Source organism: Tiliqua scincoides, chromosome 2 (genome assembly GCF_035046505.1).
Source record: "Tiliqua scincoides isolate rTilSci1 chromosome 2, rTilSci1.hap2, whole genome shotgun sequence".
Classification (NCBI taxonomy): domain Eukaryota; kingdom Metazoa; phylum Chordata; class Lepidosauria; order Squamata; family Scincidae; genus Tiliqua; species Tiliqua scincoides.
In genome coordinates, this window is record NC_089822.1 from 129,241,171 (window position 1) to 129,255,316 (window position 14,146).

A 14,146-nucleotide genomic window follows, 5' to 3' on the forward strand; every position below is an offset into this window, starting at 1 on the left:
AAACATTACACTGGGGTACAAAGAATTAAAACACTGACAACCTTTGAAAGAAATCCTTTCCCCATAGTGTAAACCTTAAAGTTCCATTTGATTTTAAAGATGAATTAAAGCAACTGTATGTATTACTTTGCAAAAACGGTTTTAAGTTCCCAATTCAGATATGTTTAATACATTTAGATGGAGGGGTGAGTGAATCCTATTCCTCCAGGGATCCCAGTTTCACTGGTGGACTGCTGGTTCAAGCAGGAAATGGGTGAGTCTTCCCAAGGCCCTGGTTCTCAGCAGCTCTCCAACCATGCCAACCCCGTCCTAATAAGGAGAGACTGACAGTAAGAGTTTCCTTCCTGATGTCTGTCCCCTTCCTTCTTCTCTGCCCTGTTGGGGGCCTTCAGAATTCTCAACAGCCAGAGTTCTTGTGTGGGAGGGCTACTGTCAGAGCTGATCTATTCATTACAGCAGTGTTTCTCAACATTTGTCCTCCAACGTTCCACTTCACTAAGTCCACCTATTTGAAGTACCACCAGAAGTAACTGATGATGACATCAGTGCCAGTTACTTCTGGGTTGGAAAACCAGATGTGACTGAGGGCCCAATCCTGACCAGATGTGACTGAGGGCCCAGTCCTATCCAATTTTCCAGCACTGGTGCTGCTGTGCCTATGGGCTGTGTACTGCTTCCTGTGTTGGGGATGCAGTCACAGAGGCCTCCTTAAGGTATGGGAACATTTTGTTCCCTTACCCTAGGGCTGCATTGCAGTTGCACCAGTGCTGGAAAGTTGGATAGGATTGGGCTGATAATCAACACCAGTAGGAGGCTCAGGGTGGACAGGAGGGCTTTTTGAAGGGCAGAAAAGCATGCTTTGGAGCTCTGCCCACCAAGCCTCCTCCAGCTGTTTATTGTGTTGTGTTCCTGGTCTTGCTGCTGGGCGGCAGGGAACCAGGGGACTTGACTTGCAAGTACCACCAGATAACACCTCAAGTACCACTGGCTAAGAAATACTGCATTACCGTATTTGGAGAGAAGAACATAATGGTAGAAATTGATGCTACTTTAGATTTCAAATGTGGGGCTGCATTTCTTTTAGTGGTTTCCCCTGTTAAGAAAAATAAATCCTCCATGGAGTGTAAGAAGGCTCAGTGTTGCCCCACCTTCTCACCCTGATGCTCTAATTCAGGGGTGTCAAACGTGTTTCATACCAAGGGCTGATTCATGGTGCACGCTGAGGGCAGGAAGTGATTTCATTAGGCAAGAAATGATGTCATTAAAGCGGTTATAACCAAAAGTAATCACTTTTTCTCACTTAGGAACTCATTAGGTGCAAATGACAGAAGAGAAAATACACAAATCTTGATCATATTTCAAGATATGGGAGAGCCCCATTTTCATGTGGGCTGTCCTTATAACACCTGCTTCCATCTGGATTAAAAGCTTCCATCTGGGCCTTATGTTTGACACCCCTGCTCTAATTCTTACTGCTCATTTCAGCATCTCTCAATGTCTTCATCCCTCTGTACCACCTCACACGGTCCACCTATATTGGAAACACCACTGGAAGTTACTGGTAGCGATACCATCACCAGCGACTACTGAATCAGGAGGTCAGATACAACACAGTAAACACAGGTAAGAGGGTTGGAGTGGACGGCAGGGCTTTTTGGAGCACATGAAAAGCACACACTGGAGCTCTGCCTGCCAAGCCGAGCTGCTTGTGTTGTGTTGCTGGTCCCGCTGACAGGTGGTGGAGGAGGTCTGGAGGTCCCACACATACCACCAGGTACCAGGTCAAGTACCACCAGTGGTATGAGACCCACTGGTATGAGTACCACTGGTTGCTCTAGTTTCCTAAATGCAAGGAGATTTTTGACTTAGAGCCCAAGCCTGTCAACTCAGAAGTCCCATTACAGTCAATGGGGCTTACTCCCAGGGAAGTGTGGATGGGAGTGTGGTCTGAAAGTCCAAACCTATGCATGTCTACTCAGAAGTCAGTCCCATTAGAGTCAATGGGGCTTACTCCCAGGAAAGTGTGGATAGGACTGGGCTGTGAGGGGTCCCATTCTGGACGCCCTGAATGGCATCCCCTCATTCTGCAGCAGCGTGTGTAGATGCAGGCAGTGGCTGCTCCCCCTGGGGGAGTGTGCAGTGTAGCCCCCCAGGGGCAGCAGTTCAACCAGGCCATGTGGGATCGGTGGAAGGAGGCTCGTGCCACTCCCCACTGCTGCTGCAATCCCATCCACACTTACCTGGGAGTAAGCCCCATTGACTATAATGGGATTTACTTCTGAGTAGACGTACATAGGCTTGGGGACCTGTTCTCTGCTTCTGCTACGCTTTGCGTGGATCGCTGTGTCTCAAGCAGCCAATAGGAAACCCCCCGCCCTCGTGCGCGCGCCTCTGTTCCTTGATCTTAAGCAGCCAATAGCAAATCGCCGGCACGAGTTCCATGGAACTGAACTGGTCGCGCGCGCGCACAGGAACACGCGCCACTAACACCCTCCGCGCGGGCGACTCGGTAACCCCTGACTCCGCCCCTTTTCTCACAGCACCGCCCCTCTTATTTCTCATTGGCTCGGCGGCTGAGAAGCCACGCCCCGTCGTCAACCCTCGCGAGAGTCTCGCGCGCGCACGCAAGGCAAGGGGGGGCCGCGGCTTGAGACTGGGGAGAGCCCCGAGAGTGGCGGCGTGAGACGGAGAAGGGCCCCGCGCCCCGAGGAGAGAGGGAGCGGGAACTAAAACGGCCTCTTCATTCCACTACTCTTTCCTGCGGTCCCGAGGTAAGTTGAGCCGTTACCTCTCCTCCTCCCCTCAAGAAAAACCGAACTCCTCCAAGACTTGCGGGGTGTGGGTTCCGCCTTGTCGTTGATTGGCAGTTGGGCTGCGTCAATCAACGCGGCCGGGGGAGGTGAGTGGCGGGCGGCGCGGCCAATAAGGGTGCGGGGTTGGGAGGGAGAACGCCCCCTGTCTCCCGAGGCTGGGCGGGGCTTAAGGGGGATGCGAGGAAGCTCCAAGAAGGGGCCCGGGCGGTGGCTGGGAGGGGGAGGGGCGAGGAGCTGAGGAGAAGGGAGGGCGGGGGCGCCTCAGGGCTGTTGGTGACACTGTGGGGGGAAGACCACTGAGTACTTATGGGGCAGGCAGAGCTGGGACTGGGGGGGTCTGGGGTGCCTCCTGCCCTTGTAGAGGTGAGTGGGTGAAGGGATGCCCCTATCGGGCCACTGAGAGCACAGGCCTGTGCTGCTCTACTCAGAAGTAAGGCCCAATGACCTCCATGGGGCTTACTCTCAAGAAAATGCCCTCCATAGGGCTTCATCAGCTTGTGGGGGCTGCTTCATATTGGGTGGCTTGGTAAGGGGTTGACTGGGCTCTGGGGAGGGGACAGGCCTCTCTGGGCTCTACTAGTGCTGGTGGTGTGGGGCACAAAGGTCATGAGTGGGTGCAGAGGACAGCTGACTTCAAATACCACTTCCTTGCCTGCTTTTGGGAGGGGTGTGTGTGTGCAGCAGCAGCAAGCAAGCAGGCAACAGCAGCACAGCAAGGGGGGATCATCCTGGAGAGGATCCAGGATGTTGCTGGTTGCTGCAGTTCAGTGGCAGCAGCTGGTCAGGGGTTGATGCTGGTGGGGCCTTGCCAGAAGCTGGGGCAGTGCTTTGCTGCCTTTTTCATCTCCTGACGCACTCACAATGTGTTAGAATTGTCAAGGCACTCTATCAGTTTTTTCGACATAACAGCTCCCTGGGATCAGGCCATAGGCCCATCTGGTCCAGCTTCCTGTATCTCACAGTGGCCCACCAAATGCCCCAGGGAGCACACCAGATAACAAGAGACCTCATCCTGGTGCCCTCTCTTGCATCTGGCATTCTGACATAACCCATTTTTAAAATCAGGAGGTTGCACATACACATCATAGCTTGTAACCCGTAATGGATTTTGGTGTTGTGTGAGAGGGAAAAGAGCATCTCTCTATCCACTTTATCCTTCCTGTGCATAATTTTGTATGTCTTAATCATGTTTCCCCCTCAGGCATCTCTCTTCTAGGTTGAAGAGGCCCAAATGCTGTAGCCTTTCCTCATAAGGAAGGTGTTCCAGCCCAGTAATCATTTTAGAGCACAATCCTAACGAGGTCTACTCAGAAGTAAGTCCTATTGCATTCAATGGAACTTACTCCCAGAAAAGTGAGGTTAGGATTGCAGCCTCAGTTGCTCTCTTTTGCACCTTTTCCATTTCCACTATGTCCTTTTTGAGATGTGGTGACCAGAGCTGGACACAGTACTCTAGGTGTGGCCTTACCATCCGTTTGTATAACGGCATTATAGTATTAGCCGTTTTGTTCTCAGTATTGAGAACACTGGTTGAAAATAACTGAGCTGGGCCTTTGGCAGCTATCTATTAGCAGTGCCAAATTCTGAGACCAACTCAGAGCACAATCCTAATCCACTTTTCAGCACCAACTTAAGGGCAATGCAGCTCTGAGGTAAAGGAACAAACCTCCGCTTACTTTGAAGAGGCCTCTGTGAGTGCCACTCATCTACAGGATGCAGCACACATCCCATTGGCACAGCTATGCCAGTGCTGGAAAGTTGGTTAGGATTTGGGCCTCAGGGTATTTCCTTTTACAGCAGGTGGCACAGTGAGGAACTTCATGTAGAGCAGCGATTTGCAACCAGTGTGCCTAGGCACATTGGTGTGCCACAAATGGTTCACTGGTGTGCCACAGGAGATTATGGGAGGGTCATTTGTTAATATGGTCATTGGGGGTGTGAGTTCCCCACCAGCAGCATGATGCACCTTGTCAGTTATCAAAAAACTGATGGTGTACCTTGACACACGCCTTATCAGTGTGCCATGAGATGACAAAGGTTGAAAATCACTAGTGTAGAGGCCCATAGGGTTTGCTGTCGTAATTTTAATGTGAGATGTCTGTGTGCAGGAAGATTGCATTGAAAGACAAAAGGATTAAATATTCCACAAGCAGGTTGGTGGAGAGAGAGTGTGTCTGTCTGAAGAACATCACTAGTGAAGCCATTCTTAAGTTGGGTGTAAACTTTTAATGTAGTCAGTCTTTGACTACATTTAAGGAGTGCTTGAAATTGATTTTTCTTGATGACAGGTTTTGCTGATTCATTCATTTCCAGTGAACAGAGTTTATTCTACCAGTTTCCCCTCATATTCACCTTATATTGAATGGAATCTCAAGTTTTTTGGCTCCTTTCAGGTGATCACGTAGCAGTTACTTGTAAATAAAAGCAACTTGGCTCTTCTCCCTATGCTCTGTCTTTTAAAACAAAGCCAACCAAATCAGTTGTAGTATAGGTGGAACTAAAAGTAGACCTTTTGTTAATGTGCTGTTTGGTGTATGTACCTGACTTAACATTTTGAAAGTGTTATGGAAACTGTTGTAGCAATTGTTTATATACCATCATCAATGTTGATGATGCCTTATACCAGTGATTTTCAACCTTTTTCATCTCACGGCACACTGACAAGGCACTAAAATTGTCAAGGCACAACATCTGTTTTTTTTTGACAATTGACAAGGCACAGCCATTGGCAACAGGGACTCGCATCTCCCAATTGCTCTACTAACAGAAGACCCTCTCTCAAATTCTCATGGCACACCTGAAGACCATCTGTGGCACACCAGTGTGCTATGGGATAGTGGTTGAAAATGGCTGCCTTATACAGACTGAACGAACAGACCTCTACACCAAGGAGTGTACAGTTTAGATACAGTCAATTCTCGTTATCTGCTAGGGTTATGTTCCTGAAAAATCTATTTGATATTGAATTATTTAGCCTCTGAGGAAAATGGGATTATGTTCCAGGAGACACTTTTCATCATACACTCTGTGAACCTGAATCTTGAAGTCTATGGGGCTGGGTTACAGCAAGGGCTCATCTACACCCCCAACATATGATGCTTCCTCCTCTGTACTGGATATCCTTTGATGTGTTGAAAGTTGTGGTGATCATGATTTCTCAGTGCTTTCCCTCAACTTGTTGAAGGTTGCAACAATGTGACCTCAAGAGTTCAGCAGTGGGAGGGAGGTTGCTTCACCTGTCCTCCTCCTCCACTTCTCTTGTAGCTCCTTCCTTGGGCTTGCCCGAGAGCAGCCCACAGTTAGCCTTCCAGAGACTTCTCATTAAAAGTCTCTCATCAAAGCTAGAGTTGTGAAGGTTCAGCTGGAATCCCTGACATGGTGCCCAAGATGGTGGAACAAATCTGGAAGCAGTCACAGATATGTACAACAATCCTCCATGAGCCAGTACCAATGCCCGTTTGATGTGGAACATCAACCTAATCCATACAACATTAAAAAGCAAGGAGTATAATTTGCTGGGCGTGATTTCCACAACTCCCTCCTCCATTTGCTGGATACTTTATAGGTGTCTCTTCCTCCCCCCCCCCGCATGGCGCCACTGGTGCCTTCATCTCATGAGGAAACCACTGTCTCCTCTCCTCCTTCTCTTGTGACCTTTTTCACCCAGCCCACCTGCTCCTGGCTGCATTGAGTCCCACCCTGAGTACACTTACACAATGTTATCTGATAACGAGAATAAAGGATAGCAAGAGGTAGGTGGTAATTTTGCTCCTCTCAGATAAGCGAATTTGAAGATAGTGAATTCAGGACAAGGATCAGGATAAGAGAACTGACTGTAATAATGTGGGTCCTTCAGTACATTCATTCATCAATTTAATTGAAATGCCTCAATTCCACTGATGGGTTTTATAGTTGTACACTGCATTATAACAGGATGAACATACAAAGCCGTCTCATTTTGAGCTAGTCTGTTGAGTCTAGCATTGTCTTCTTTGACTAGCAGTGGTTTTTCAGAGTTTTGTGTAGGGCCCAGTGGCTCAAGATCTTTTTACTGGAGATGTCGGGGATTGAACCTGGAATTTCTGCATAAAAATGCTAGTACCTAGCATTTTTGTTGTTGGTTGTTTCAGATACTTCACTCACAATCTCAGTACCAGCAGCCTCACAGGCCAGTGTTCTTGGCTACCTCAAATAGCCAACAAGGGACCGAGGCTGAGATCAAGTGGCTTGACTAAAGTCAGTTTGTGGCTGAAGTGAGATTTGAACTGGGGATTTCCAGGCACAATTTTGCAGCACAGTCCTATGCATATCTGCACAAACGTAAGTCTTGCTTGCCTTCAGCAAGTGCAATCTTAACTACTGTGCTACATCAACGTTTATTTGTAGTTTTGAGGGTTAAAATGCAGACATCTCCTGTGTGCCAATAGCTGTGTTACATTGTACTCTGTTACTTAATTACTTGTCCACATGAGAATGAGTTGATACCAATGCAGCAAATGAGGCATGACATCTTGTGTGTGTCTAGATAAAAAGAGAAGTCTTGAAACCTTGAGAAACAGTATTTTTTTTTCCTTTTTGAAAAATAAAACTCTGGTTCAGTGAGGCAAAGAGATCCTTTATCTTTGAAGAGCCTTCATGTACACCAGCAGTCTCCAAAGTTTTGCTGGGAGGGCCTCCGCAAAGCCGCCTTCATGCGCCCCCAGACTTCGCGCTGTCCAGCTGTTTCTGCCCAGAAATTTGGGTGCAAAGCCTGCTGGGGCATCAGAAACCAGAAGTGTCTGGATGCAGCAAAGACTGGGGGTGCATGAAGTTGCTTTGTGAAGGCTCCTCTGTGGAACAGTAAGCACCGTTCATGCAGGGAAGGGCTTGGGCAGAACACTGGACCCGGCCCACAGGCTGGAGTCTGGATATAGACCAGCTCATACCAACTACCTTTGATTGGATATTGAGCCGTTCAGCTGTCAAACCCTACATTTTGGGTTAATATTCACATATAGTATGTTGGATCCGGTGCCAGTGTTTTTTAAACCTTGAGCCATTTTGAGAAGAAATTGTTCAAAGCCTCCAAGTGTGGCAGTGATGGACAAAGACAGGTGTCTAGTTTGGAGATATTTTTCCTCATAGTGGAGCTACTGGCAGGCATATCTAAGAGAAAGGAAAGAAACATGGCCTTGTTCCGTTCATCTGCAAGAAGCTTTGAAATCCTCCGTAAGCAGAGAGCTGTATCCAGAAAGGGAGATACCTACACAGTTATACCTGGGTGAAGGCAAAGGGTCAGATCGGACACAATGATACTGAAACTGGGTTGTCAGTGGGCTCCTTCCTTATCCATTGTTTGTCTATTATTCATTATCCATTAACATCTGTGTGTATTGAGACAGTATGGTATAGTGGTTAGAGTGTTGGGCTAGGGTCAGGGTGCCCCAGGTTCAAAGCCCAAGTGCCTCATCTTATTTCCAAGGTCCTGTCAACACCTCAGGTTGAAAAAATACTTAAATTCTGTAATTTATCATGTGTTACAGCTGGAAGATATTCCACAACAACTTATTGAATCTATGGCACTGTGGTTCCAAACTGGAGAGAGAAAACAATATGGATAGGATGCCAGTGGCTACCTATAGTCTGCATGGCTGAATAGTGACATATGCTGAGCCTGGCAGTTATTCCAGGTGCGAAGCAGGGTATTCTGCTCTGCTTTTTGCATCTAAAGCCGTAAAGAGATCTAATAAGATGCAAGGTTCATGTTTAGGCCTATGTCTTGAACAGATCTGGAGACTTTGCGTGCTTCATTCTAAAGTGAAAACAGCAGAATCTTAACCTTGAAGACAAATTTATTATAGTTTAAGATTTTATGAAGTACAGTTCACTTAATCAAATGTATGAAGTGTTATAGTCAGGTGTCAATATTGCATACACATGGTCATAGTGAGAAAAAATGTAAACAGAGAGGTCAAATGGTTATGAAACACAGGAGGTACTATCTTGTGACAATCCTGTGTTACAGATTCAATATATACAAGTTATGTGCAATGACAGTTTGCAACTGTTGATAACAAGGCCAGAATGATTTTGTTAATTAACACATTATCTCAATTCAATTCTTCTAGAAGTTGTTCTACAGTACTTCCCTAGGTTCTGACTTTCCATCTAATTAAAGTTGAAGAAGGCATTACTAAACCATTGCTGAATTAAGTTCTTTTGTAGGGAGTGCACATAAGTTTACTGTCCTCCATTGACAAATATTGCTAATTTGTTAGTTAAAATTAATAGGAAACATTGATAAGAACCTCTTCAATAACATTCTCCCCCTGATAATTCTGAATCATTTCAGTTTGATTCTATAGCTAGATAGGTTTGAAAGAAGAAATTCATTTGTCCAGAGGATGGCCTGCTTTTGCAAATAATTCTACAAATGCTGCGAGCTCACAAATTTTGCTAGACTCTCCCTTGTATATACTATAGTCATTTGTGGCAGCACATCAACAACCTGCCAGGGGAAAAATGAACCTCCTTTCTTGTAGTTTATATGATCTCCCTTGCTGGCTGTGTAAAGGTAGTTTTAGAGGGTTAGTACATGGCTGTTTTGAAGCAGCCATTTAGAAGACTGATATAGGTAGGTTCTCCACCCAAATGCTCATACTAGTAGAACCATAAATGGCATGAGGTATTTAGAACAGAGAAATATGTGCTTGTGTCTGTCAGTTCTTCCCTCTAATATAAGTGTACCCAGATCCCGGCCTGGGAGCTATTTGCAGCTCTTTGGGACCCCCAATCCATCCTGTGGGGAACCCCTATCTCCAGTGAGCCTCTGGCCCTCCAGAGACTTGCTGGAGCCTGCAGTGGCCCGATGCAACTACTCTCAGTGCAAGGGCCGACTGTTAGACCTCTCGCACAAGCTGCCGGCTCCCTTTGCTGCTTGTTGGTTCATGTCTGTGAAGCGGCAGCAAAGGAAAGGCCAGTCTTGCTTTGCACAAGGTCTTTTGTGGGCTTGGGCTATCTTGAGACTTTCATTCATTTGTATAAGTTCCATCTCTAATATATTCATTTATGTAAATGTATTCAAATTTTAAATGTAATTATTTCTTCCCCGGCCCCCAACACAGTGTCATAGAGATAATGAGGCCCTCCTGCCAAAAAGTTTGGACACCCCTTCTCTTATAACTTTGGTTGATTTTTGACTGCCACCTTGTAGAATGTGATGTGAGAAGGTTGCTTGTCCACAGTTGCTTGTCTGGTACCACAGACATGTGGGAGCCATAAAGTCTGGTTTTATTGTGAGAAACCGATAGCTGTGCGACCTGAAATACTCAATTCAAACCTAATCTCAGCTATGAACTTGAGTTCCCATTCTCTCATTATCAGCCCCCCCCCCCCCGTTTGTAATATGGAGATAATACTCCATACTGTAGTGTTAATACTGATTTTCATTACAGTGCTGGGGTTGAATGTACATGGAGCACAGTGAGCACTTGAAATACTTTAGGTAAATGGTGAGTAGTGCTACCACTAGTATCAGTTCCTCTTATTTATTAAAATATTGTTATCCTTTCTTATTCAACAAGCCTCTATGGCAGTTGTCAATCATGAAAAATGCATCAGAATTATATAAAACCCTTATCACAATTTTAAAAAGTTGAGACAATGAAACCAGTAAGCAGCAGCAGTAATCAATAAGATGCAACTCCAGGAACAACGTGCCACATGCACTCTTGAGCCAAATGGTCACTGTGAGGGTCCAGTCCTATCCAACTTTCCAGCACTGATGCAGCCGTGACAATGGGGCATATGCTGCATCTTGCAGTAGGGTGCAGTCATGGAATTACCTCAAGGTAATGAAATGTTTATTCAGTTACTTTGGGGATGTATTGCAGTTGCATCTGTGCTTGAAAGTTGGATACTGTTGGGACCTGTAACAGTAACGTGTGCTGCAAAATACAGTCCTAGAGAGAGCCAGGTAAGTTCCATGTGGCAAGGTATTCCAGTGCTTGAAAGCCATTACTGAAAAGTCTCATGCTTCACCCACTGCACTTCTGGTGGTGGGATAGGTAGCAGGGCCTCATCCAAGAACCTTTGTGGGATGAACTGGTCCACAGACAACTTGTTTTCAAACTGCTTAAAATTCTAGAGGTCAAAGCCATCACTTTGACTTGAACACAGAAACCAACAAACCAACTCAGAAACCAACCAAGGTTCTTTAATTACATTGTTAAGTAGGAACAGGGTAGTAGTGAAATATTGCATCAGAAAGTGCAATATTCTGCACCACTTGTAATTTTTGACATTTGCTTTGTGTGTATGTGCTCACGCAAAGAACTCGGCTGAGGAGGAGCAGATATATACACAGCACAGCAGCAAATAAAATAATTCTGTTTTATTGTGAACGTTCTTGGAATTATATCTAAAATGCATAATTTTCTAACTGCCCCTTCCCCCCACTAAATAAGAGCAAGACTGAGTAATATGGCCTTGGCAACTGAGAGTTCGCAGACCATAGTCAACATGGATGTTTACTGAGTTGACTGAAGCATGACTTGATAAGGTAATGGTAGATTCAAGAAGCAAATACAACTGTTATAAACTATATTAAATGTTTCCAGTGTCTGTGTCCTTTGTTGACAGGGGTACCCTGGGGTATAACTTCCTCCCTTCTAATGTAACAATTATGATTCAGTGTACAAATGGGGGGGGGGGCTGGTCATGCTGCAGTAAGATAGGGTCCAGCAGTATGAGACTACCTTCTTTCACTATAATGTTGCACTAGTCCATTTTGGTGCAAGGTGTGATGGGATGGATAAGGCAGGACAGTATTTTAATTTCTGCTCTTTATGTTCTCGTGCATGATAGAAGAGTACCAAGTACAGCTCTGCTTTATGCTCCCACTCATACTCATTTGCCCATAAACTATAGACATAGTGCTGTGATGCTGAGCATATTGATTATGACATAAGTTTTATTTAATTTTAGTGGAACTTAACATCTGAGGAAGCTTGTTTAGCATTGGGGTATGAGATTTTTAGGTTGGTAGGCAAGGAGGAACATTTCATCACACTGAATGGTACCAGATTGTTGAACTATGTACCCCAATATTGTGGTCCAGCCAAGTTGGCCATAGAATGATGTCATGTGCTAATCTGAGCTGGTGGTATTTGGTGATATGAACATTGTAATATAGATTACCATTGGAAAGTTAAAAAAAATTACTTGAAATTGGAAATAACACTAAAGATACTGATAGTCTGTTAATGTAGTTAGTGTTGGTTTTACAGACATATTTTCATTTATCATAGCAAAACAGGTGATAGAAGTATGGAGATTCTTGCCTTCTCAGATTTTTATTTGTGTTTTTTATCTCAGATTTTTATCTAGACACTGATTATAGAGTGTCTGCAACAGGGAAAATTGGGCTTAAGTGTGCTGATTGACAGATTTAAGTTGCCTGGTCATAGTTATTATTGGTTGGCATGGAAAAATGATAGGCACCTTGTTGCCAAGGTAGCTAAACAATTACTGTAGATACTCGCCTATAGTATGTGAAATTTTTGCCAAGTAATCAAGCTCAAATTATCACTTCGCCTTATCTCCGGGTCAATCAGAGCCTTTCAACTCTGAAAAGTTTCGTTTCTCAAGCGGCAGACAGGCGCCAAGTTTCTCAAGCAGCAGGCAGGCACAGCTCCTTAGAAGCAATTGTTAACCTTTTATTCTCCTTCCTTCTGCTGCAGCCTGGTTCTGCTTTGCAAATGCTTGCAAAGCAGGTCTGTTTTTTGAAACACCAGAATGGGAATCTGCCTTTCCACTTGAAGCAGGCTACAATTCAGTGCACCCTTACTTAAGAATAACACCCATGGAAGGCAGTGGGTTACTTCTCAGTAAAAAGGGTTGCAAATATATGCAGCTCCATCTCTCTGCTGTGAATTGAATTGCACACTCCCAGTTATCTATTATGGGTTGTATGTTGTACGTAGAACTTCTGGCTTAACACACCAGACACCTTAAAGGTGGATTTGATTCATGGTCCTTCTGCAGTGGTTCCCAACCTTTTTCACTTGCATATCCCTTGGCAGCCCATTTCCATAAATTGTACTCTTCATATTAGCAAAATGTTTGTAATTAATAATACAAGCCCTCATCTCCTCTATATGAAAGCCCAGACTTCATGTATTTATCACAGTGTTTTCTCTTTTTATCTGTTTGAAGAACAGAAGACTCTGCCTTTGCACTGTTTTGCACCAGAAGTGTGCTGAGAGATTCTGGGTGATTGATCACTTTCCATGTTATGTTTCAGCTTTTTTACTGTGCTGGTTTTCAATCACTGGCTCATACATGAATTGATGACCAAAAACTAGCTATTGGTGGGGCTTTCACAGCCAACGAGCTACCTCCCTTCCTGCCTTGCTGGTCCTTGCAAGGCATTCTGGAGCATGACCTACCTTTTTCTACCATTATTCCATTCTATTTCAAGTACCCCTAAAGGTCCTGTTGAGTGTCCCTGGGAGTACATGAATACCAGGTTGGGAACCACTGTTTTACTGGTATGTTGTTTACAGTGCACTTACTCTGATAGTGCTTACAAAAAAGTGATGAAGACCAGAATTTAAAAAGAATAAAAATGTATCTGATGACCTTTTACTATGTTTTTAATAAATTAGAGACTGCAGTTCTTAGGTAACAATTAGTGATGGGTTATTTTTCAGGATCTGGTCTCAAGTAAAATCAGACAAAACTATAGTCAGACACCCCCCTAAATTTAACCCCTGACTTATCCAAGGGTCATAGAAAATTCCATGATTGTTGGCTCAAAACCTGCCCTCAACCTATCTGTGGGATCGAATTATGGGCGAGTATCTATGATGATTCTGGTTCCTAAGAATTTGCAAAAATGTTTTTTTGTGTGTGTGCACTGTGTGGGCTTTTGTCTAAAAATATGTTACTGACTAATTTACAAGAAGAAGAAATTCTGGTGCCCTCATTGGTAACTGTGAGACGGTTATATAAACCAGTGCTTTTCAAACCATAGTATGTCACAGTCTGGCAGATTGTGCTTCATCTTACTGCCATGGTGACCATGTGGCTCTGACCTGCCTGGTTTGATTCCACCAGAAGTGAAGATGGCTGGGGCAGTGGTGGGCACATAGCACAGCTACCTGGCTCTTCAAGAGCAAAACAGTTTGGGGCAGGAGAGTACAGAGTAAAGCCACCCACTTGTGTGAACAGCTGCCATCTCTGATGGTAGCAGTGGTGCTTGAAAAAGGGATACCCAGCAAAGGTGGTGCTTGAGCAGGGAGGAAACCCCAAAAGGTTCAATAGCTCTTGCATAACAATTCCTAACATTGTTG

At 44.9% G+C, this 14,146-nt stretch overlaps 1 protein-coding gene across 2 annotated transcripts in view; it reads left to right on the forward strand.

The window, feature by feature from the left end:
* The first annotated feature begins 2,642 nt into the window (after positions 1–2,642).
* Positions 2,643–14,146, forward strand: part of LOC136641521 (cyclic AMP-dependent transcription factor ATF-7) — a 125,008-nt gene continuing 113,504 nt past the window's right edge. For both annotated transcript variants that reach the window (XM_066617362.1, XM_066617363.1), the window contains exon 1: positions 2,643–2,771. The gene's annotated coding sequence lies outside the window, so the exon portion shown is untranslated. The remainder of the gene's footprint in view (positions 2,772–14,146) is intronic.